The 25,182-nt window shown below is 40.5% G+C and overlaps 1 non-coding gene across 1 annotated transcript; it reads left to right on the forward strand.

Annotated features, from left to right (window-relative positions):
- The first annotated feature begins 17,927 nt into the window (after window positions 1-17,927).
- Window positions 17,928-18,016, forward strand: LOC150005200 (small nucleolar RNA SNORD35). The gene has a single exon (XR_016512521.1). It is a non-coding gene; the product is annotated as a small nucleolar RNA SNORD35 (small nucleolar RNA).
- Window positions 18,017-25,182: the final 7,166 nt, after the last annotated feature.

Consider the following 25,182-nt stretch of genomic DNA (forward strand, 5'->3'; position numbering starts at 1 on the left):
TAACACAATATATGCTAAGCACGCAACACATTTTGGTTAAATAAACTAACACAAGGTAGTGGAAAGAGGAGTTCCTTATACATTTTTATATGTTTCCCCAGTTGCCCAGAGGCAATGTGTTCTTGACAGCTCATGGCACATCTCACAGATAAATAGCATCTTCTTAAAGAATGGGATTGAGAAGAGAGTGCATTTGGTGCTTAAAAAGCATGAAGATGTTCATGTGAAGGGAGAAGTGGAGCTGGCTTCCTTCTCTACCTATCAACACTGTACGCCATGCGTCATCCCTGGATGATATCTCCTACTTCTCACTCAAGGTTGCCTTCCCTGAGCCTCAGGATCCTTGTCTGTGAAACATCAGTAGTTCTGGTTTAAGGTCGTAAATGAGGAAAGGTGCCATTTCTGGAGCAGAAATGTTGGGATATTTGGAATACAGAAGGAGAATTAATGGATTGATAGAAAAATCACAGCATGGATGGGCAAGCCCAAGTTATGCCAAGAGTAAGGGAGGCTATCTAGGGCAGTGCACCCCTTCTCAGTGGAAACTCAGCGAGGGTCAAGTCAAGTACTGATCTCTCAGATAATTCATCAAATGACAGCTGAAGAGCTACGCCAGGTGATCTCTTCCTGCATTTATCTCCTCACATCTCCATATTCAGTGGCTGAACAGGCTTTGGTTCCTCGGTTAAAACCACAAGAATGCTCTCTGAATAAAATCAGAGGCTCTGTTTTAAGGATGAAAATATGAGCACTGGGAAAGGAGAGAAAAGTGGACTCCCACTCTGAATTTGGATCTAAAATAGAAAGGCAGCTCCTTCTTGAAGTTTAAAGTATTAAAGCACATTGCCTCCTGAATTTGGCAACTGTGAATGGAGGTGCCATGATCTTGGCCCACATCCTTAGAGAAGCCTCAATGTTGTTATTCTCTGTCCACCGAAGAGAGCGTCCAGTGAGAGCAGAAAGAGCAGAGTCCCACTGCAGACTTAATACTTCATATGCTGCCTATATTAATCAGCCAGCCTTCAATTTATAAAATTTAATGCACAAGCAAGGATCACTAAGTGTTTGAGAGACATAACTCATAAATAACATTAAAATCTGGAATTAAAATATTTCTAGGTGGACAGAAAGGAACCAAAGCATGCCAAACACATGTTTTAAATGTGTGAGTTTTATAAATATTGATATATTCTGAGCAATATGAACATATGAATAAATACATTAAAATATATGGCTATACATGAAATAAGTAGAAATAATATGTAGAGTTTCAAAAATACTGGCATAAGACAAAGTAAAATACAGCACAGAACCAGAAAAGGAACACAGAAAATTTAGTCAATTCACGCCAGAAATGAAAAGATCACAGCAAACAGAAATGAAAATAAGAAAGCAAGAATAAAATCAAATATATGTGTAATCACAGCAGAAAATTAAATGGCTACAATTTACCTATCAAAAGACAAAAACTTTCAGATTAGGTTTTAAAGGGAAAAAAATACACATATGTGGTTTATAAAAGAAACTGTTTTTAATCAACTTGAATAATTAAAATTATGAAGATTTATAAACATACATTAAGCAGAGGATGAAGAGGTAATTTATAAGGAAGAAATAGAAATGGTCTATAGATGTATGAGAAAATAAAGTCTAATAAAAATTAAAAAGATGAATTAAAATGACCATGAGATACCATTTTTCACCTGTAATAAGATAGGCAAAACTTTTAATAATCAATGATAGCTAGAGGTTGGTGAAGGTGTGGAGAAAAGAGCAGTGCTAAAGAAACTGTAAATTGGTCAGGATTATCCAAACGATAGAAGGCTTCTGGGAGAGTAAAATGGTATGGTCCCACTGAGTCATCTCCAGAATGAAGACTAGGAGACTAGATCATAGATACCCAGGTGACAAGTTGTGTCAACAAGTCATGTCATCATAAAGGGAGGAGATCCAGACCCAGCTCTGATCCTTCCTAATTTTGTTCTCTAGTGCAAGTCTCACACAAGAGTGTGCCTTCAATTTCTCCCTCTGCTGTATTGCTTTTATAAGGTAGAATGGAGTCGTATATGTAAAATGCTTTGTACAATATAAAAAGTTACACAATGTTTGATACTACCATTTTTTATAATAAGAATCAAATACATTGACATGCGCCCACAAGAAACACAGGAAAAAATGAAATGTGTTATCAGATCGGACAAACTCTGGCTATAACGACCCAAATGTTTTTATTCTGTCTCATAATTTACAAAAATATTTAAAGGAAGTACATTCGTCATCCTTGGGTAGATCCAAGTATACGGTCAGTTTGTCTTCTTTACAGAAAGCGAGAAGATGTTTCCCTGCTCCCCCGCAACTGTGTCTTCCTAAAACATTCACAATCACTGGGCTTCTTAGAGCACCTGCTTAAGAGAAAACCAAAAGAAATGCTTTTAGCCACTGGGTCCCAAACCCAGGCTACAGGTCTCAGTGTAGCTCATCAACACTGAAGCGGGAGGCAGGGACTCAGGACTTCGGTTATACCTTCCATTGTCTGCCTTTTAATGTCACAGCTACCGTCGTTGTTAAGAATGACATCTAAACAGGCTTCTGACACTGGGGAGAGAGAGAGAACTTCCACAATCCAGGAATGTCAGGGTTTCTCAGAGGGGATGAAATTTTCTCCAAGACCTTTTGTGTCATTATCAAAAGACAGCTCTTCCGCAGATAATTTCTGTTACTCCAAGACATTCTATTTGAGAGTCATCACTTTATAAGTCACATAGCTTTTTTAAAATGCAGTGTGGAACAGATATTAATATACTTTAGGAGTAGTTAAGAGACTAGGTTGGAATTCTGGATCTACCTCTTATTAGATCTGCAATCGTGTATGTATAAGCTACTTAAATAATTCATGCCTTGATTCTCCTTTTCATCTTAGCAACTTTCAAATATGCAATACAGTGTTCATACCTATAGTCAGCAGGCTGTACCTTGCATCCCATGACTTATTTTATAACTGAAACTTTGTACCTTTTGATCCCATTAACTCATGTCTCCCATCACCCAGTCCCTATTCCTAGCAGCAACCTATCTGTTCTCCATATCTGTGAGCTTCGTAGGCTTGTGTATGTGGAGGGGAAGGGGGTAGATTCCACATATAAGTGAGATAACATGGTATGTCTTTCTGTGACTTATTTTGCTTAACATAATGCCCTCAAGTTCTATCATGTTGTTGCAAATGGTAGGATTTTATTCTTTTTCATGACTGAATAGTGTTTCACTATGTACCACATCTTCTTTGTCCATTGATCCACTGATAAACACGTAGGTTGTTTCCATAACTGAGCAATTGTAAATAATGCTACAATGAATGTTGGTGGCGTATATATTCAAATTAGTGTTTTCATTTTCTTTAGATAAATATCCTGAAGTGAAATTAGTGGATCATATGGTAGTTCTATTTTTAATTTTGAAAGGAATTTCCATGCTGTTTTCTATAATGGCTACACCAATTTACATTTCTACCAACAGTGAACAAGAGTTCCCTTTTCTCTGCATCCTTCCAATACTTGTTATTTCTTATCTTTAATAACCATTCTAACACTCTAAGATGAGGTGATATCTCATTGCAGTTTTGATTTAGATTTCCCTGACGATTGGTGATGTTGAGCACCTTTCATGTACCTGTTTGCCATCTGTATGTCTTATTTGGAAAAATATCCATTCAGATGGCCTATTCATTTTTTTATTGGATTGTGTATTTTTGTTTGTTTGTTTGTTGCTATCGAGTTGTATGAGTTCTTTATATATTTTAGATATTAACCTCCTGGATACATAGTTATTGAATATATAATTTACAAATATTTTCTCTCATTCAGTAGGTTGCCTTTTTATTTTGTTCACCTTGAAGAAGCTTTTCAATTTGATGTAGTTCCAACTTGCTTATTTTTGTTTTTGTTGCCTTTTCTTTTGAAATCAGATGCAAATGATCAGACTGAAATCAAGGAACTTACAGCCTATATTTTCTTCTAAGAGTTTTATGCTTTTGGGTGTTACATTCAAATTGTCAATCCATTTTGAGTTAATTTTTGTGGACAATGTAAAGTAGTCTAGTTTTATTCTTTTGCATGTGGCTGTTCAGTTTTCCCAACTCCATTTATGGAATTCACTTACTGACCTTCTGTTTTTCAAATGGGATAATAATAGCACCTACCCATAGGCTTGTTATGAGAATCAAATGAGAGAATGCCAGAAAGCATTTGCCACATACATAGCTCTGGTGTATGGCAAGTGCTTGATAAACAGCATCATTGTTTTTTGTTATTGTTTCATTCATGCTCTATTATCCTTTTACTTTCATTCAGGCAGAGTCATCATTTCATGAGCACACAATGTGAGCTAATGAAAGCAGTAGGCAAGATAACATTTGGTCACCCAGGAGGAAAAGACCAGATGGCCAAGGTTACATTTACAGACACACCAGAAAAAGCTGGGCTACTGTGAGTAACATAGTTTGAAAATTCACTGTAGTAGTCAGGAATGAGAACAGGGTTAGTGCCTACAAGTAGTTGTTGGGTCTTCCGAGGGGACCTGATTGAGAATCAGATCCAAACTGAATCAATCTAGCTTCCTAAAGCTTCTTTAACCTAATCTGGAAGTAGAAGAGCAACTCCCTCCTTTCTGACAGGCCAATTCAAATTTAGATCCACAGCCCCAAATTGTACGATCTGCAGGTTCTGCTAGAAACATGACATTGAACTGAGTCTTCCCATTTCTTTCCTGACCCATTCCTTGCCCTTTTCGAAAAATGGTTCAGAGTTCCACTTTGGCCTAGGATGTATTAAACTAGAGAGAACATCCCTCCTAATCTAACAAGAAGAAAAGCCCAAAATCCTAACTTTTTCGAACTTTTCAGATTACTGAGGTTGCAGGTTCATCAGGCAGCCTGAGATCCAAGTTTGAAAGATGAAATAAGAGCTTTGGCTCACTTGTAGCAGAGAAAATGAAGGTGATCATAGCAATGAAAAAACCCAGACTCTGCTCTTAGCTCAATTCGAGACTGATTGACTCAACTCCCACGTTAGTGGCCTGGCACCAAAAAAAATAAAAATAAAAATAAAAGTCTTGAAGTCCCATCTTGAGTGATGAGCCCCCAGGAAAGAAATAGTTGGACAAAACCAACTGCATCAACATTTTGCCTGTGTTGGCTGTTCTGAGCATATTTTATAAAATCATAAAATGGTGCATTAAAGGAAATGGTTGATTTCATAGGGTATCCCCCACTATTTTCTGTTGATGGAACATTTTTCTCATGGTTGGCTTCTCTACACCAACCTAGGCAGGAAATCCCTTGTGGCAAGAGTTCATATCAGGTCAGAAAGTTTGGTGGCATTCTCTGGAGTTCAGAGTTGAGGCTTCCTTATTATGTAATAAAAAACAGTCTCTTGAATTTCTCTAGAAGCTCCTTTCAAAGTTCTAAGTATCTTATAAATTTCTTATTAGTCTTCAAAACATCTGTTTCAAATTAGGGAAACAATGGTTACATCACCATTTGTCACATGTAAAAGCCAAATCAGTGATGGGGTAGGTTCTTAAGTGTTTCGCAAATCCAGTTAAAAAAAAAATGACCACATTTAGAAGAAAAGATGATAGAGGCTTGGATCTTGTTGAAAACCCTCTAGTAAGAATCAGCATTATGTACGTGGTAAGAGTCAATAGAACACAGCCCCTTTTTTTTTTCACTAGGAGCAATTTGTTTTGGAATAGCCTCATTAATTCTATCTTCTGAAAAGAACTTGACCATCAAATTTATATCAAATACCAGAAGGCTGTCTTTTGGTTTTGAAAGGTGTCTGAGTCACTTAAGAATCACGGAGTTCTGTGCTTAGGGAAGACCTTCTTTGGTGTTGAAAGATGTCTGAGTCACTTAAGATATGTAAAAGGATGGCTCCCTGCCAGCTCGTGGGTTATCTAACCTCTGAGCAGCCCCAAAGTTCATGTTGGCTGTTTGCATTAATCACTGTAATTTGACTAACAAGCCCGAAGTGACAGCTTAACATCAGCATGGCACCGGAGCCACAAACTGAACAAACACAGTAAGAAAAAGGGAGAATTTAGGCAGAAATCCCCTGTTATCTCCATGGTGGCTGAGAGTTTCCAATGACAGTAAAAGCATCAACAATTCAAGCAAAAAGAGATTGCAGAGGGAAGCCCAGGTAGGAAGAGGGCAGTTCCAACTTCATGTTTTGCCAGCTCTGTTCGTAATTTTTTCTACAAATTTCAACCAGTGTCTCTCTGACTTCTGGCTATGGTTCTGTGTATGATACAACCTTGCCTGAACCTCAGGGTAGCTTGGCTTCCTTTGCCATGCTCAAGATTTCAAGCTGGACACTTGATTTCAAATAGTCAGATTTTGTTATTTTTTTGTTAAAAAAAGCCATCCTTCTACCTCTAAGATATAGGTGAAGAAAGATCTTTAAAAGAATTTTGACAAATAGGAGTGAACACAATCAAGTACCTTTCCAAAAATTTGCTCTCATTTTCTGAACTGGTTCACAGAGTTCTAATTTCTGAGACTCCTTTTCCAGCAAACTTGAACAAGAAATGGGGCCCCTCAGAATCTCTTATGTGTTTGTGTGCCCTGTGAATTTCCACAAGCAAATGCACCATGCGAGGTTTCCCAAAGTTATTTGAAAAGGAGCTCTTTTATTTCTCTCAACCACAACACCTATTGTTTCATATAACATGGTTTGGAAATTTCTGTCACCTTCATAAGTTAATTTTGCCTCCCAATAACAGGACAGACTATTTCTTGTTCTAAAAACCAACATTGTATTATATCCTCTAGTCAGAATCCCACTTCCAACTCTGAGTTCATTTGCTAAACAGATATAGCTGACCAGCCTGAGTCTACCACCATCTGCATGTCCTCCGGTGCTCGGAGGGGAAAAAAAAAAGATACCTCTCTACAGAAGAGTGGACTTTCAGAATTGGATTCATTATGGTCATCCTTTCTGGTTATTTCACACACATGCTAAGACCAAAAAGTGTTTGCTCTCACGTTCACCCAAGTTAGTTCATAGACCAGAGACGTATTATGTTATCTCCTCCCCAGAAACTCAGTTTGCTTCCTTCTGCTTTGACTTAAAAATCTATAATTATTAAATCTGTGTCTTAGAGTGTAGCCATAACACATACTTCATGGAAGAGCCTAGATATTTAATAAGATAGCAGTAGCCATCACCAGTCTTGTTATTCATAAATTGAAACCTGATTTAAAAGTGGATGACCCTGGCTGCTCTGGCTCAGTGGATTGAGCATCGGCCTGTGAGCCAAGTGTCGCTGGTTCAATTCCCGGTCAGGGCACATAACTAGGTTGCACATCAGGTCCCCAGTTGGGGGCACAAGTGAGAGACAATCACACAGTCATGTTTCTCTCCCTCTCTCCTTTCCCCTTGCTCTAAAAATAAACAAACAAATAAATAATTATTTTTTTAAAGTGGATGACTTTCACAACTGTAAATATGCCCGATTATATTTTAATTTTTTATTTCTGAAAACAAGGAAAAACAATGGTATACTCCTCTTTCAATTGTTAATTGAAACTTATTTCAGTATTTTTTTGTAAGTTAGAAATGGATGAGGTTTGGAGAAATATTTATTTTGATCCAAGTCAGAAGATTCATTATGTATTTTTCAATAATGTATTTTCTAAAGTGGGGGTTCTTAGCATTTGGAAGCAAACATAAATAGCTGCGGGCAGGAAGAGGTGTCTCCTGTTATCACAGAGATTGCAAAGCTTGAGTCATCCTTGTCATTTTCAGACTCAACGGCCCAAAGCTGAGTCACAGGGTGAAATGAAGGGTGGGGGGGGGGTGTTGTTCAACTGAGTTTTGAAATCAATCCAACAATTTTAATAGGTGGTCACCTGTGGCATCACCCATGGAAGCCAATTCATTCATTGCTACCTCATACACCTTTTCAGAATCCCTTTCCTGGTTCCTTTCCATGGCTCCCCGCCCAAAAGAATATGTTAGGCTCTGTTCATTTCCTAGAACTGGCCTCTGGTCTTAGAGATAATGTGCTGGCAAGCAAAACAACTCCAACAATAAGCGTTAGCTATTACCAACACTACTATTATTACTACTTCTACTGCTGCTGCTGCTATCAGTGTCTCATTCAGTCTTAGAGTGTCTCCTTGAAAATTACACCTCTGAATAACTGAGGTGTGCCTTGGAGCCTTGTTTCTCCAAGCAGGGTCCATGTGGTCTGCAGGCCAGCAGCACAGCAGCGTCACCAGGAAGCTTGTTAGAAATGCGGATTCTCAGGCCCCGCCCCGGACCTATGGAATCGAATCCTGCCTTTTAGCAAGATCCACGGTTGACTCTTGTGCACGTGGATGTTTGAGAAGTACTCCGAAAACGGGATATTTTGGTTAATGGCACTTGCCACATTCACCACATATATGTATAATCAATTTTCAAAGATTTCAAACTAGAATCCAACAAAAGAAACCTGTTCTTCTCAATTGCTATGGACACACCTGAGACAACACAGGCCTGCTTAATGTCGCGTAGTCTCTGCACACTCGGAAGGGAGAAATGGCAGAAGGCAGGCATGATTACGCCCAGTGACTGTTACCTATTGGACATTTCATCCTGTGTATGTCTTTGGTGCCTCAAATATAATATGTTCAAAGCCAAACTTATGGACTCTGTCTTACGTTGGATTCCCCCGATGCTGACGCTGAGATGAGAATTCCTATGAAAGTGATTTATTAGGAAGTTTCAAAAAAATAAATCTTGCAGGAGAGAGGAGAATTGGGACCAGGAGGAGAAGTAAGCTAAGCAAGGAAGTAACAGCAGAAAAGTCCCATGGGCACCTTTGGTTCAATGCCTCAGGGGACCCTGGAGACCATGGTGTTTCCTTGGAACTTGAATTGTGCTCCATGGACCAGATGACCGACAGCACCAGACAGCTTGTTAGAAGTGTAGAAATCTCAGCCCTCACACAAGCCCTACTGAACTTGAATTCACATTTTTTAACAAGATTCTTCAAGTGATTCATAAGCATACTAAAATTTGAGAAAAACTGATGTAGGTCATACATCAAAGTTGTCCCAATTAAGAGAAAGGATGAAGAAGTTTTTATATCCCATTGCTGTATCAATTTTTGGGTTAGGGCTGCTCCTAGGCTCTGTAAGTTCCCTTAAAAAAGTCCTCAGCCACTTCTCTCTCTCTCTCTCTGCATGCAAAGAGGAGTTTCAGCAGGCAGAGGTTGCTCCCAACAGAGATCCAGGTTCGGGATGCTCCCAAGTATTGCCTAAGAGTGAAAATACATCAGGAGCTGGTGTTCATGGAAATAGTAAAGAAATCCCAGGGGACACGGGCAGAGAATTAACCAAGCCTGCTATGGTCTCCATGTACCTTCTTTCTCATTCTGCTCTCCTCTTGTCTTCCCTAGCACATAAATCGTCCACCATCCACAGAACTCTGAGATAACTTTCCCTCATTTGCCAGGACCAATAGGTAACCAGTCCTTTCAAGTCTACCTCTGCAAAGGTTCTCAAATTCGTTCTCCATTCTCCCTCATCTTGCCACTTGTCCAAGTTCAGAGTTAGACCATGCCACAATGTTGCCCTCCCCCGAACAGCTCTCAGTACAAACCCTATCTGCCACCTGTATACAACTGTTACACACAATGCACAATGAGGAAGTCCCCTGTTCTTCCGTGCTTTTCTTAGTCCTTTTAGGCAGAAATGGTCATCTGCCCTCCATTCCCATAACAATACTTCTCTACATTCAAGGAGTGAGACATTTATAAAATCCATCTCTCCAGAGAAATTCTGAACCACTCAAAGATAAAAAGCTGTGGCTGTGCTTCCTGTGCTTTCCACGTATTAGGTCCTCAACAAATACTTATTAAATAGTGAAATTATCAAGTCTGAAGTATTTTCAGGTACTTTAGCTTATGGACAGGTGTTATGAATCTATACTTATATTTAATAAACTCGAGGATGCAAACACTAAACCTAATGAAAGAAAAAGAAGGGTGAGAAATTTTGCATGAATTTTTTATGTTTTTCATAGATGAAACCTCATTCATTTGCCACTTGGCAGAGTTTCTCAGCTGCACTGAAAGACTTTATTTGGAATCTTTAATGCAAATAATTTCCTCAAGAAGTAGACACATTTGATAAAGATCCTAACAGCTCAGGCCAATCACTATGTATTATTTTAGCTATTAATTACCAATTTTCCATTCACTGCAGACTCGAAACTGTGCTTTCCAAATACAAGCCTTGAGAATAGAGGCTGTTTGCTTTTACTGGCGTCATCGCTGACCACGCGCAACATTTGTAACTTGAGTAATTAGTATCTGGTCTGTTCTTTCTAAATTGTGCCCCCCCCCCCCCCAGGTCCCCCCCCCCAGGGCTCTCTCTTTCTTCCCGTATCTCTGGTTTAATTAATGCTAATGCATACTGCCCTACAAGAATTTGCAAGCTGTACTGAGAAATAATGCAGCGTTAGTTTTGTAATTTAGTGCACAGAGCACATTTGTGCAAAAGCTTGGTAAACTGGGCCTGTGGTCAAAAGGAGCAATTAGCACTTTGTTAGTATGCAACGATGTACTAATCTGCGCAGTCCCCAAAAGCAGTTGTCTGTTCTAGTTTACCCTCACGTGCAATTTTTTTCCAGTGTATACAGCACTGCTCCAAAAATAGCACATTGAACGCCTAGTGCTGTAAATTGGGTTCATGATGATGAAGACATATCAATTAGAAAATGCACATGAGTTTGGCCCTACAGCTTCCAGCAAAACAAGGAAATTGGTGCACAGCCTTCAAGGGGAGCTCGAGTTCTTTATTCCTCCCTCAGATTTCACAAGCATAGTTGTCTTCATTGTCAGAGAGATATAGGAAGGGCATTTGGTGAGAAAATAAGACCTCAAACCAGAAGAGTTAACCCAAAATCACACTGATGTGGACTTCATTAACACTGCAGACTGATTTGCATTTAAACAGACACCATCCGTTCCTTTATTTAAATAAGCACACAGGAACCATACAAACAATTTGTGTATTCTTTGGACTTCTCAAGTTCTTAGTGAAGTACATAACCACGTCAGGTCAATGATAAAAATAACAATAATGCCTTACATTTTTACAGTGATTTGCAGTTCCCCAAGATATTTCAGGTACATCGGCTCATTGGTGTCTCACCGCACATCTGTGGGTATGTATCACCATCACCACTTGCTGATGTGGAAATGTGGGCTCAGAGAGGTTGGGTAACTAGTACAAAGTCACACAGGAGGCGGTACTTTGTAGTGGTTCAAAACATGGGCTCTGAGGCTAAGCTGCCTGCAGGCAAATTTCCACTCTGCTTCTGTCTGACCATGTGAACTTGGCTTCACCCTTCTGTACCACAGTTTCCTCACCTATAAAATGGAAATGATAATTATAGTACCTGCCTCAGGGGGTTATTATGAGGATTGGATATACAGTAAAGCACTTAGAATAGTGTTGATACCAATATGGGCTACTTAGCGTAAGTAAGTGACTAAGCTAGGACTTATTCTCAGATAGAATGAACTTTCAAAAGATTCAAAGGTATCTAGTAAATATAACTATTGTTCATTCTCAGGGACTTATTTTATTCAGGCTCTAAAAATATCAAACATGTTTTTAAAGATACAAGAGAGCCAAAGGGAAATTTAATACTATTAACTTGAGGAAAGGCAACTGGAGGGAGTACAGGGAACCTCATTCTTTATTATCATCAGAGAAGGATATAACAAGCTGGGGTTCAGCTGAAGCATGACTTTGATTTGATACAAAGAATCCTGATAGTGAGAAGAGGGATTCTCAAGGACTGTGGCAGATTACAAAAGCGACCACCCACCAGCATTTTTCCTTGCACCAACTGGCCCTTTTGAGGTGACTTTGCATCTTCTGCCATCAAGAGGCAGAGGCTATTTCCTCACATGGGGTTCTAGGGTGGCTAGCGGCTTACTTGGACAAATGGAATGTGGTGGAAGTGATGGTGTGCCTGCTCTGCGTTGAGACCTCAGGACACTTGACAACTTCTGCTCTTATTCTTGGAAAGCTGACCAGTAGCCTAAGCTAGAGTGCGAGAGGATGAGGGAGCTCAGTGAACCCTTTGCCGCAGGGGATAGCTAACCAACTCTGGAGGCAGCCATCTAGTTCACTGACGCCTGACTGCAGGTACATAAGGGAAGCCAACTGAGTCCAGAAGAATCACCCAGCTGAGCCTCGGCCAAGTTGCTAACCCACAGACATATGAACTCAATCAGTATTGTTGTTTCAGGATGCCAGGTTTTGGGTGGTTTGCTACATTGGAAGGCCATGGCACACTTGACCTTAAAAATCCTTAAAGGAAGAATAGATACCTGCACTAATTAGAAAATAACTACATGGGATAAAAGAATGAAATAGGAGACTAGTGGTTTTGTCCCAACACACATGCTTCTCTGAGTTTGTGAAATGGAGGTTCAAGCTTCAAATAAAGAATTATTTTCTGCTCATAAGCAAACAGAATATTTTAATCATGCATTTAATAAACACTATTGAGCACCTACTATGTGTTAAATATAAAGAAAATGAAGTGATTTCTTTCCTGGAAACAGAAGATAAAAATTGTGGCAAATATAACTAGTTTATTCATGTATATTTTTTAAAAAGAAATAAATTATATTTTCATAGTAGTCATGTAAGCTTAATGACAACATTACATGAAGCACAAGTTAAAAATGTTTTAGAGCATACACAAATGTAATTGTGCCTATTGGTTAAAAGTTGAAATTCTAAAATCAAGTATTTAACCAGACATCAGCTCATCTCATCATTTGATTTTTCCCATTAGAATTTGGTAGAACACATCCAAATCCTTAGGCTCAACTTTCACTAAAAATGTATATACCCACCAACATTTCCTGTCATACAAATGTGACACAGAAAGTCTGGGCTCTCTCGTTCTCTTTCTTCCCTTTGGCATTTGGTAACCACAATTTTACTATAATCCTCATTCTGAAGAAATCCCTCCTCCTTCACAGTTATTCTCCTCTGCTATTTGTCAGCTGTGGTTGGGGCCACTGTCCTTCTCCCTTCTGATCTTGGCAGTGGTACTGTTTTCAACTGTGGCACCATCCTGGTTTGGGGGCCAATCTCCTTACCTTTGGGATATAGCAGGATGGCATGAAGCCCTCTTTGATTTTTCACTGTTGGCTTCACGTGGGAGATTTAGTGTCTCTTATAGTTGCAGAACACTTACTCAATTTCTCTAATTGCCTGGAGCGTAGTAATAACCCACAGTGTTCTCTCATACATTGTCTTGTTCACTCGACAAATAACTCTTGATCAATATGCTGGGCATTGGGGGACACAAATGGGAGCCAAATATTACCTTGAATCCTGACTTATGGAGATCATGGTCTAGTGGAAGAATCAGGCCTTTGTCAAAGAATCACAAAAGCAAATGTAAAATTGCTCCTGGGACAAGTGCCACCTGGTATGAACACTTTATAATAGTTTTCATGAGGAAAAGTCATGGGAGGTGAAATGAAATGGGAAGCCTGTGCAGACATGAACTAGGAGAAGAAGGAGGCCAAGTGGTACAGGCAGCAGGAACTGCCAAGTGCAAAGCCCCTGTGGCAGGAAAAGGCATAGAGAAGATGTGGAGGTAAAAGGTAGTCATCATGACCTGTACCAAGCTCAGGTGGAAAATGTGGATGGGATGAGGAACCCACTGGGCAGGCCTTGTTAAGGAGTTTACCTTGATTCCCAATGCAAAGAAAACCAATGAAGGATTTACCGGGGTGTCAACATGAGCAGTGTGGCTTTTTGAAAAGATTACTTTGACTGCAGTGGAGGTGGGGCAGAAAAGGATACATGGAGCTTCTGTTTCATAAGCTGTCCCACCCCAAAAGAAGCCAAACCCCAATCCACAGCTGAGTCCTTTAGACCAAGGTTTCAGAAAGAGCGGCAGGTGGAAGATGGTCTGAAAAAAGACAAAAGCCACACTTGGACTAGAAAAGAAAGCAATCAGTACTTTGCCCACCAGTTTTAGGACCTCATCACAACATTCAAGGCCCTATCCCATAACTTCTGGTCCAAATCTATGGAGGTGAGACCTGGGACTCTGTGTTGCTCTTTTATTGTCTTAGGCAGACAGGTAAGTTGGAAAATGATGAGGCTGAAACTATTCAAAGCCCCATCAATTCCTCAGGATGAGCCCTGAACAAATAGAAGACAGGACACAGGTGAAGTCTCTTACAGGCTGAGACAATGCACCTCCCAGTGCCTGGAGTTTGTCACAGGATCTCTCTTGGCCTGATTTCTCACATCTGTACCACACTGCCAAAGCTTCCTGCAATTAATATTACATTCTAAACTAATGCTCTGTTGATTCCTGTCTTTTTTACACACTGTGATATCAAGCGTTTTACCTTAATTTCATCCTGATTGCCATTGAGACTTGCTCATCACACTTTAAATCAGGGGTCAGCACATTGTAATTCATGTGCCAAATCCAGGTGTCCCATGATTTTGTTTGGCTCAGAATTTTTTTAAAAAATCACAAGCCTATTTCATGACATAATAAAATAATATGAAATTTAAATTTAGTGTTCACAAATTCAGTTTTGCTGGAACTCACAACTATGCTTATTCATTTATTTAATTATCTATGGCTGGTTTTGCTCCAGACATACCTTACAAAGGCAAAACTGAGTAATTGTGATAGAGACCATATGGCCCCCAAAGCCTGAAGTATTTACTATAATTTTTTTTTTAAAGACAAAGTTTCTGAGTCATACTTTAAATTGACCCCTCAGCCTCTTTGGTCAAATTACTAATCAATTAGCAAGCTCCTGTGAAGCAAATAATTAATTTGTAATGCAAATAATTGCCCCATAATTTAAATCCTTCATAAGCTTGACTTTTCGTATTGAATTTTCTTGAAGCTAGACATGCCCTCATCTCTACATACCATGACTAACTTACTGTTATTCAGGTAAATCAGAAAATGTACAACTTCGTAGAGGATCTAACATAACTATCAGCTGACTATATATTGCCTACACTTCTCTAGAAGTCATAAGGCAAAAACCAGCAGAGTCTCTGCTTCAATTATAATTGATTTATCTAAAACAGAATTCATTACTTTTGGCTTGAAACCCACTCTGGGTTAATATTGTACATTGGAATGATAACATTGTATGAATATCCAAAATGCTTTTGGAAACGGTAAAACTCAGATAATTCACGCCAATGACAAGGGGGCCCAGTACAGATTAGCACATTTCTTGGGAAGGAGGGTTAATTGAAAAAAAAAGATGTAAGTTTACAGAATCACCCTGTAAACTGTGCCCAGATACACACACGCTGTTGACAGGAATCTCTCAGTAAAGATACCATAACATATTTGGTAACATAATGGGAGCTGCACTTGCAGGAGACCTCATTACAGCTCTTGGCTATGAAATCTTGGTAGGGAAGCAGGGTGAGACCGCTGGGTCTTCAGTGAGAAGTATTGAGTTTGTGGATTATTAAGGAGGTGAGAACCAGTAAATAAGTGGGGTTAGGCTGCACAGCACTTTTCAAAATTCATTCTCTCTTTGATGTTTAGACGGCTAGAGAATTCATTCTCAGATTCAACTAGAGCCCAGGAAATATCTTCTTAAATATGATTATTATTTGGGTTGGTTTTGATTTTTTTGCACCAGATATCACTCCTTACAGCAGTAAAATCTATTAAAGGAGAGAAATTAGTCTTGAGGAGAAACAATACAGACTGCTAATAAATAACCTTTGGATGTCACATTTCCCAGCTCTTAACAGACACTTAGAAGAGCAGAGAAATTAAAAGAAAGCAGTGGGAAAGAAAATTAAAATTACTTCCTCTACTGTGGGCCAGGCCTGAGCATTCTATAAATAATATAGAATTCATTTTTTTATTTCTGTTCCTCAACCTATACCTTTTTATCAAATCAATTACTTATTCCTTGATCATCAATTCAACAAGTATTTACTAAGCACATGAGAAGCACCAGTTAAAATCTCTGACAGTTCTACAGAAAGCTATAAGAAGTAGTGCCTGCTATATTAGACAGGGTAGGAGAGATGTTCTCACAGTAATGCCATGATCTCATTAAATTAACATATTGTAATATAAGTTAATTTCTTGCTCATAAAACTTCTGTAAAGTTTTCTTTTTCAAGGTTTTATTTACTTATTTTTGGAGAGAGGGGAAAGGAGGGAGAAAGAGAAAGAGAGAAACATTAACATGTGGTTGCCTCTTGCACACCTCCAACTGGGGGCCCAGTCTGCAACCCAGGCATGTGCCCTGACTGGGAATCGAACTGGCAACCCTTTGGTTCACAGGCTGGCATTAAATCCACTGAGCCACAACAGCCAGGGCTCATTTAACTTAGTATGGAAACTGGGTCCCAGGCTCTTTCCACCTTGAATCAGTTTCCTGGATGCAGGAGGAGCAAACAGACTGGAATTGGTGATGTAGGGCTGCATTTAGTCACTACGTTCCAATAATCTCCCTCTTGCAGATCTCTGGATTATTAGGCCTAATAAACTCAACGTTACTTTTTACAGAAGATGTTGAAAGGATATATCTATATCTTCATCCTGGCTCAAGCACTTGGCTGCGATATCCCCTACCTACTCTGATGTCCTATCTAGTCACACACTTTAACTAATTTCAGTCTCAACTGTCTCATAGTGAATTTTATGCTGTAATGGGGATTCTATTTCATAAAGAGTTAAGCCAATAAATTTAAAACTTACACTCACTGAAAATTATAGGATTGACTAAATTATCTATGAAAAAAGCATGTTATGCAGGACTGATGACATCATTAGATTATTGCTGGAGGCTGAAGACCAAAGTATGAGGGTGGACCCTCAAAAAACCGGAACTATCTTCTGGAGGGCGGACCCCTAGTAGTACAGGCTTCCCCCGCTAGGTGAGTGTTCTAGGAACCCCTCCGTATCAGTGTACCAGTTAGTGTTGTTGTGGGAGGCTGCTTTTGGCTCCAGTGAATAACTTTTTTAAGACTCTTTCAATGCGTTTGCCCATTTCATGATGGGTGATTTACAACAGCACACCTGCCCACACAGCGCTGAGTGTTCAGCTGTTTTGGACCAAAAACACATGATCCTCCTTATGCCCTGCCCTTCCTATTCACCCAGCCTTGCCCCAAGCGACTTTTTTTGTTTGTTTCCAGATTAAAAAGTCCTCAAAGGGAAGTGGTTTGTCGATGTGGAAGAGATGAAACAAAAAACGGCAGAAGTACTAAAAGGCATCAAAATCGATAAGTTAAAAAATTGCTTTGACCAGTGGAAAAAAGTCTCAATGGGTATATTGCATCAGATGGAGAGTAAGTCTTTGAAGGTAGCCGAAGTTTAAACATGCCAAAATAAATACACAATCTTTTATAAATAAATTCCAGTTTGGGGGGGGGCATCCCCTCTTGTATGTAATATGATATGTTGGCTGGTGTCCAAAGATGCTCCCTAATGAGCAGCAACCTCAGTCTCCCTTTCCTCGTGTAGTCCTCTCAGGGGTTGAGTCTGGGCTGGGTCTGGGGCTCCCTTCAGCTGTAGAATGCAGGGGGAAAGACCCCAGGACAGTTCCAAGCCCTAAGCCTATTAGAAGGCCTAGAAGCCCTGAGCCACAACACAAGTAGTATGTCCAGCTGCTTTGCTGGAGAGATCACGTGGAGGACAGACCAATCAAAGGAGGGGAAGAGAACCAGCAACACTAGCCTCTGCTTCCACCAGCTGAGACCCCAGGCTGTCAGTCAGAGGTGTGAGTGAAGAATCATAGGTGCTTGAGCCCCACCCACAACCTGACTACAGCTACAGAGAGACCCTAAGGAGGCTAAGAAAGCCTCCTTAAAGGTAACAGGAGAGCAGATATGGCTTTTTCTCATGATGGTCTGCGGATGCCACTGTGGGCGGTGCGGATGATGATGCCCATGGCTTAGCTGATGCCGGATGAGCACAGAGCTCTTACAGGGGGCGGCTGTGTCTTCTGCTTTAAGCTTGGTGAGAAAAATTGGACTAGTAAAGTTCCAGGATCTTCTGAGATGGGTTATCAACCCCTCGCTCAGGGCCACCCTCTCCCTAATCCAGGCTCCCACTTCTTTACCAGTTCATTCTGCACCCCCTCAACCCCACCCCCCTCCATCCAATTCGCCTACCTGGGGCACCTGGCTCGTGAAGTGGGCTGGAAGTACTAAGCACTCACCACCACTCTACAGGAGAAGAGGAAGGAGGAGGCCCAGCAAGATCCATTATGGAAAGAAAAAGGAGCTCCATGAAGCTATAGAAACAGGCTGAAAAGAATGTGGAGGAGAAAATGGACAGATACAAATAAGTCCTCAAGATGGATGGACTCCTGGTCTGAGCCCAATAAAATGGACAGTTAACTGCTCAAAAAAATAACTAAATAAAACTAATGAGAGAAGAAACATGCAAGTGGTCTCCAAGTTCAGTCCTTGTTGAGGCTGAAGCTGGCTTAGTTCCTTTGAATATCCACTCTTTGGAGTGACAACCCACAGAATATATAGAGTAATAAAATGGCTGTCTTTTCAAGACACTGAGTATTGGAGTAGCTTGTCCTATAGCAACCTGTCACCAGAATATATATTAAGGCAGAAATTTAGAGTGAAGATGGGGACTCTCAAACCCACACAATGATTTCTTTTCAGAGCCGAATTTTCCATGTTGTTCGCTGGTTTCATATCTCGAACCAGAGTCTGGCCGGCCACCTTGTTACACTAAGATACAAATCTTAAATTAGTTCGCATGGAAGATTCTTTAGGACAGTCTTAACTCCCAGACACTGAAGAATGCTTTTTTTTTTCCCTTTATTTATTTTTTAAGTTTCAACAGGAACTTCCTCGAGATCCACCGGAAGCAAGAGCTGAAAATGCAGACAAAAGCAGTCTCCTACGGTGGACCCACCCCTGCTGAAAGCGTGGAAAGTGGTTTCATTTCTCAAATGCATGAGGTTTTCTGAATCAGGCCTTCAGTCCAGCGAAGTGTCTAAAAGAGGAAAATAACACACTCACACGGGCTCATGAAATCAAAATAATAATAAAAACCCTCAGACTTCTGTTTTTTTTTTCAGCTGTGAAGCAGCACCTGCCGTTAGCTGTGGTGGCTCCTATTTTCATATTGTCTGACAGTAGCAGTTGGATCAGGCTGGAGCCAGTGTGACTGAGAGGCAGGCTCCCTGCTTCCACAAAGCTGAATTTAATAAGATGAGAACAGCATGCCAAGATGGGGAGCTCCCTCCCTAACACTTATCCTGACACCAGCCCCTCAGCGGGGCCGTATTGCTGCGGTAATCTGGGTGAGCTGGACAGAGCGTCCTGCTTACAAGTTCAATATAATGGAACAGCAGGGGGTGAAGGGCTGGCAGAAAAGCTTAGCAAAGTTAAAGCCTATTACTCTATGCTTGAGGAAAAATGAGTCACAAAATATTACACCCAGAGGAAGACTTGAACTTGCCAAATGCAGCAGCAACACACGCTAAGCCTTGTCCATAACGGTGCATTCATTATTCTGTGGTCCAGGGTAATGTGGATTTAAATGTCTTTAAGTCTAATGGAAATGTATATGCAAATTTCCTGTAAGCCCGGCCCTCACTCGCTTTTCTTTTGCCCTGTTTGAATCTGATAGGCAAGGTGACTGTACTCTACATATGTCAAAGAAAATGATGCCTTTTTAATCTGCCTTTAGTGACAAGAAGAAGGCAAGAAATCGGACAGAAAGAAATCTTGCAGCTGCCTATTATGGCCTTTGTTGGTGTTGTTTTATGCCTCTTGTGGTGCTGAATTTAAAACCAATGGAAGAAATAGCAAGCAAGTGGTCTCAGTGTTGAGTCCTGTTTGAAGCCTCGGCTGGTTTAGGTAATTTGAAGACCAGCTCTTCAATATAAATGAGTTCTAACACCAACTCTTCAATACTAGTTAACCAAATCACACTCTTAGATTTGGAACAGGCCCGACTCATACTTTCAATCAACCAATGCCCCAGAACAAATCTAGGGCTCTAATTAAAGAGCATTTCTTAGTACGCTGAACATTATGCTGTTCTAGGACTGAGGTTTTTTGAGAATAACATAGAACTAAGAAGGGATTCCTTGTGCTCCCCTGGACTAGCACCAAGTTCTTATTCTAACAAAGGCCACTCAGATCACCAGGTATGGTATCAATGTTGGCAACCACCAATTACTGAACTCTTACCATGGGTGCTTGATTTGATGCTTTATATTCATCACCTCTAATCTTGATGTAGTGGGTTGTATTATTTTCTTATACTGTTTCTTGGAGTCACGAAACCATTTCAGCTTCTTTATATATAGCACATCAAATCTTCTACAGGATCATCCTATGGAGAAACAACCTGAAACCTCAGACTTGCCAAATTGTCTTTCATTCCCTCCCAGTTTCAAGTCTTTTAGGGTGTATGGTGTTTCTTGGACATATGCTCAGTTTTCAGATTTCCTTTCTGTTCTTTGCTCCTTTTGAAGTTGGTGTCTGGATCTCATGTGCCAAGTACCAGTGGAGACTGGGGACTCCAGACCCTGTGGTAACTCCTGGATCCCTGCAGGCCTCTGCGTTGGGATGACTGGTCTCACAGGCTGCATAGACTGGTGAGCAACCAGGTCCTAACTGGCCATTGGGAGCTTCTTGCTGTGGTCCTTGACTATTCACTCTGTTCATGAATTCCTCACACACGCAAACTCTGACCAATCCAAGGAGTAGTCCAGTCCATTTCCAGTCTCTGAACCTCTGTGCCCCCACATCAGGACCTGTATGTGCATTTGGATAGCCTGTATGCCAGCTACAGGCCAGGCAAAGCAAGCCCGCTTTCTCGGCAATGGTGTATTTTCATTCCTGTTCCATGAGGACATGGTACAGAGATGAATATGGGATTCTGCCTAAGATCTTCACTATGTCTAGAGAGCTAGACCTCTAACCTTGGTGTTGTAGGGATCTCCTAGACCCATCTGACCATTTCTATTATCTTCTTACTTAAGTGCAGGACCAAGAGTGAAGGAAATGGGTATCTTGACATCTGACCTCCTCTCTTTATCTTTCCTGACTTTCTTCTATTCAATATTCCCTGGGTCCTGAAACAGGGCTTGCCCAGTCATCTTTCTGCCTAGTTGAACTCCCTCACTTCATACCTTGAGTTCTTGTTGCACTGTGACTGTCTTATTTAGATTCATCAGAATAGACAAGGATTCAGATGAAGCTAGTATATTTGGAAGGGCCAGGAAACACCAAAAGAGGACTAGGGAAGTGAGAGAGGGAAGGGAAGGCAGTGAGTAAATGATGCATTATGGGCCAGTTACCATTGTGGGTAAGTAGACCTTAATCCTATGGGAAAAATCTGGGTAACAGAATAGAGCATATGTTCAGAGTTATTCATCCAGGCTTGAGGAAACTACAATATTTAAAAAAATTGTTTTTAACCCTCACCCAAGGACATTTTCTCATTGCTTTTAGGGAGAGAGGAAGGGAGAGAGAGAAACATTGACTGGTCGCCTCCTGTATGTGCCCTGACTGGGAATTGAACCCTGCAACTAACTCTTCGGTTACAGGATGGTGCTCCAACAAGCTGAGCCACACCTGCCAGGTTGAAACTGCAGCATTTACACATCATTTCCTGTCACTCATTGGTTGAGGACCGCTCCGCCTGGGATGATTAAACAATTCTTATATATATATATATGAAGAATGAAGATATACAGATGAACAATAAGCATATGAAAAGCTGCTCAACGCCATGTGCCACCAGGGAAACACAAATTAAAACAAGGGGATACCCGTACGCATGTATTAGAACGGCAAAAAGCCAAAATAAAACAACAACACGAAATGCTGGCGAGGATGTGTAGCGGCACTTTACCATAGCTGGCCGGAATGCATGACATAGACAAGATGAAAAACAGTTTGGCAGTTTCTTAGAAAACTAAACATATTCTTACCATATATGATGCAGTAACAGGACTCCTTGTAATTTACCTAAACCATTTTAAAACTTATGTCCACAAAAATCTGCACATAAATGTTTCTAGCAGTTTTATTAATGATTGTTGAAGTTTGGGAGCAAGCAAGGAGTCCTCCAAGAGATGAATGGATATATAAACCACGGTGCATCCAGATAATGGATTATTACTCAGCAATAAAAACAAATGTGTTGTGAAGCCATGAAAAGGTAGGGAGGAAACTTAAATATAAACTACTAAGCGAAAGAAGCCAATCTGAAAAGGTTGCATACTGTATGCATCCAACTGTACAATATTCTTCAAAAAGCAAAACACTGGAATCACACAAGATGCTTTCAAAATTACCGATGCCTGGGTCTCCTACTATAGATTTTTGATTTAGTAATAGGTTTAGGGGTAAGGCCTGAGTATCGGGGTTTTTTAAAGCTTTTTGGGTAACTCTAATGAGAATCCAAGGCCGAGAATCATGCCCCTAGACACATGCCAGTAGAACCTAACATCTCAAAGTGTGGTCTTAGGTCAGCAGCATCAGCATCATTATTAGAAATGCGCAAACTCAGACCCCACCCTGACCTAACTAATGAGAATCTGCATTTTTTAATAAGGTTCCCTGAGGACTTCTGTGCACATTAAAGTTTGAAAAGCCTTGAAACGGAGTCCTTTTACTCAACTGACTTCAGCGGACACATCACCAGATCAGACCTTTGCCTCATTTGAGCTCCTCTTCTTAAGACACCAGGATTTATGGCAAAATGAGGAAGTCACTACCTTTGCCCTTTCCCCGAAGGCAGTGGTTCTTACCTTCTGGTTTGCAGGCATGAGCCTGAGGAGCCTTTTCTCTTTACCCCCCTCTTTTCTCCTCCCCATCTTAGAAGACTCAGTTGCCATCCCTAGACACAACCTTACTCATTCCTATTTATTAACATGAAGGCATTGAGCTTGGATCCAAGTAAAGGCAGAAGGCAGGATTAATGTCTTAGTGGAATCTTTTTTTTAATGAAGCTTTTCTTTAAAAAAAGGTAAGTTAGCACCTGGTTTCTCCCTAAATTACCCTAACACAGAGATGTGTTGAGATGGTATTAAAATAGAATCTTATCCACTACAGGCTGGAAAGTGAAAAGTAACATGGAAGGGATGTCTAATGATTTGGAAAAAGAAAAAGATCCAACTGCATTAGTGAAGAAATTATGAGGTGTCTATGACCAGAGAAACCTGAAATGTGCTAATTGAATGCCCTCAGATGCCATTATCAGTGCAGCCCCTCCATAGCTAGTAGCACACGCACATCTGAGCAGAAACCTGAGCTAACAGCAAACAGAACTGTCTTGACAGCTGAAGAAGGGTTCTGAGTGCATGAGTCAGCAGGTGAGGGTCCTTGTGTTCATCAGGAATCCTCCACAAACAAGAGGGAAAATATCCCCTGGCTGAGTATGCCATGCTATGTTCAAAACCCAGAGAGAAGACAAGTTTGGTTTTTAGGGAGAGCGGTAACAGCCTTCATAAGAATATGTGCATGCCCACATGCACTCATGTACACACACACACACACACACACACACACACACACACATGCCTTGCTACTCAGAATGTGCTCCATGAAGCAGCAGCAACAGCCTCATCGAGCCCCAGCCCCACACCTGCTATTTAAGAGTGCACATTAACAGGGATACCAGGTTACTTGTATGCACATTAAAGTTTGAGAGGAGCTGCTCTAAACCAGTAGCTCACAACTTTGGTGGCACACTGGAATCACTCAGGAATTTTAAATGGGCAGCCAACTTTGAGAACTGCTGATCTAAATAAAGATAAAAATATGCATGCTCTCTCTTTTTTCCTTTCAGATTGAGCCTTTTGATTAGTTTAAAAACAGAAGAGTGATGCATAAGAGAAACACTTCAAGACTGCTGTTGGAAGACCTGGCTTATTACCCTTGGAAGATTAGTCTTATTCTGTTCTGGTAATTTATCTCTCTATCTTTAGGCTTCCTGAAACCAAGGACCGTGACGTTTTGTCTGCTATCCCAATCTCCAAAGTGTCAGAATTGGAAAATACCGTATTTTTTGCACCGTAAGACACACCTAGGTTTAGAGTGGGAAAACAAGAAAAAAAAAATTCTGAACTAGATGGTGTACTAAAATATTTTTTTAAATATAGCAGAATAACATTTCAACCATGTAAAGAGAACAGCAGTCAACAGCGGTATTAAGAACCATCATCACTGTCATTAACAAATGAGGAGAGACTTTAAGGTTCAAGTACTCTTCTAGTTTCCTGGGAACCCCAAGAACTCATCATCGCTAGTGTCAGAATTTATGAAGCACAGTTGCTCACAATCACTGATATCACTTTCTTCGTTATCTTGATACTGACCAGACGCCCTGAGATTCAGCAGTGAAGTGGGACATTTAAGCGTCCCCAGGGGTTTTGGGTGGGCTCACCTCTTCCTCTTCTAACAGCTTGTCACCACCACTGACAGGTCAGGCAATACACTTCATGGTCTGTGAGGCAATATTTGCTCCACAAGATGCACAGACATGTCCCCCCCAGTTTTTTGGAAAAAAAAGTATATCTAATGGAGCAAAAATTATGGTAAATTATACGGTCACTCTCAGGAGAGCTGACATTTATTGACCTCTTAGCTAAGCACTTTGCTAAGCACTTCTATGCAAATTATACATTAAATTCTCACAACATACCTCAGAAATTACATACCATTATTGTTTTCAGTTTATAGGTGAGGAAACCAAGTATAAGAAAGCTGAAGTTAGCTTTAACTGCTCTGGCTTGTGTAGTGGGGCATTGTCCCTCAAAACAAAAGGTCACCAGTTCAATTCCCAGGCAGGGCACATTGCCTGGGTTGAGGATTTGGTCCCCAGTAAAGGGCACATGCGAGAGGCAGCCAAATGATGTTTCTCTCTCACGTTGATGTTTCTCTCCTTCTCTTTCTCCTCTTTCTAAAAATAAATAAATAAAAATCTTTAAAAAAAGAGAGAGCTAAATTTACATGGATAGACCTCAATGCATGAGAATGAGTATAAAAGTCAGAATGTTTAACCACAATGTTCCATCTATTAATTAAAACCTGAAGTCAAACAAGATGACGGGGAGTTGTCCTTGATGCTTGGGAAAAATTGTGTTT

The sequence above is a fragment of the Furipterus horrens genome, unplaced genomic scaffold (genome assembly GCF_987537825.1).
Source record: "Furipterus horrens unplaced genomic scaffold, mFurHor1.1.pri manual_scaffold_7, whole genome shotgun sequence".
NCBI classification, from domain to species: domain Eukaryota; kingdom Metazoa; phylum Chordata; class Mammalia; order Chiroptera; family Furipteridae; genus Furipterus; species Furipterus horrens.